We start from the raw sequence: 946 nt of genomic DNA on the forward strand, positions 1-946 counted from the left end.
TGTAGCTGCAAATACTTTTGAATTAAAACCTAACACTATTCAGATGATACAACAATTTGTTCAGTTTGATGGTTTGCAGGATGAAGATCCCAACGCTCACTTAGCAAACTTTCTGGAATTTTACGATGCATTTAAAATCAATTGCATTTCTGATGATGCCATTCATCTTTGGTTATTCCCTTTTTCATTAAGGAACAAAGCTAAACAGTGGTTGAACTCGTTACCACGAGGGTCAATTACTACTTGGGAACAAATGACCAAAAAATTCTTACTAAAATATTTTTCGCTGCTAAAACAGCTAAATTATGTAATGACATCTCTTCTTTTGTGCAGATGGATTTAGAAACCCTCTACGATGCATGGGAAAGATACAAGGACTTACTGAGAAGGTGTCCTCACCATGGGTTACCGCTTTGGCTCCAAGTTCAAACATTCCACAATGATCTGAATCCTTCGACTCGGCAAATGGTTGACGCAACTGCTGGCTGAACCATCAATAATAAAACACCTAAAAATGCCTATGAGTTTATTGAGGAGATGTCACTGAATAACTATCAGTGGCAAGTCATGAGGACAAAGCCAATGAAAACAGCCGGTGTTTATAACGTCGATTCAGTTACCATGCTGTCAAATCAGGTAGAACTCTTGACTAAAAAGATTGATGGTTTTCTTAGTTCTTCATAGGTTCACCCAGTAATACAGTGCGAAGTAAGTAACGGTGGACCAAGCCATTCGGAATATCAACCTTATGGCCATAACATGGATAACGAGTAACTAAACTACATGGGTAATAATCCTCGACCTCAAAATAATCCATTTAGTAACACTTACAATGCAGGTTGGAGGAACCATCCCAATTTTTCGTGGGGAGGCCAAGGAAATCAAAGACCACAACATCCTCCGGGTTTTCAGCAACCACCCTACCAATAGGAAAAGAAGCCAAACC

At 39.2% G+C, this 946-nt stretch overlaps 1 non-coding gene across 1 annotated transcript; it reads right to left on the reverse strand.

The window, feature by feature from the left end:
• Positions 1–300: 300 nt before the first annotated feature.
• On the reverse strand, positions 301–407 carry LOC121211760 (small nucleolar RNA R71). The gene has a single exon (XR_005906978.1). It is a non-coding gene; the product is annotated as a small nucleolar RNA R71 (small nucleolar RNA).
• Between the last annotated feature and the right edge of the window lie 539 nt (positions 408–946).

This window comes from Gossypium hirsutum, chromosome A12 (assembly GCF_007990345.1).
Source record: "Gossypium hirsutum isolate 1008001.06 chromosome A12, Gossypium_hirsutum_v2.1, whole genome shotgun sequence".
In the NCBI taxonomy this organism is placed as follows: domain Eukaryota; kingdom Viridiplantae; phylum Streptophyta; class Magnoliopsida; order Malvales; family Malvaceae; genus Gossypium; species Gossypium hirsutum.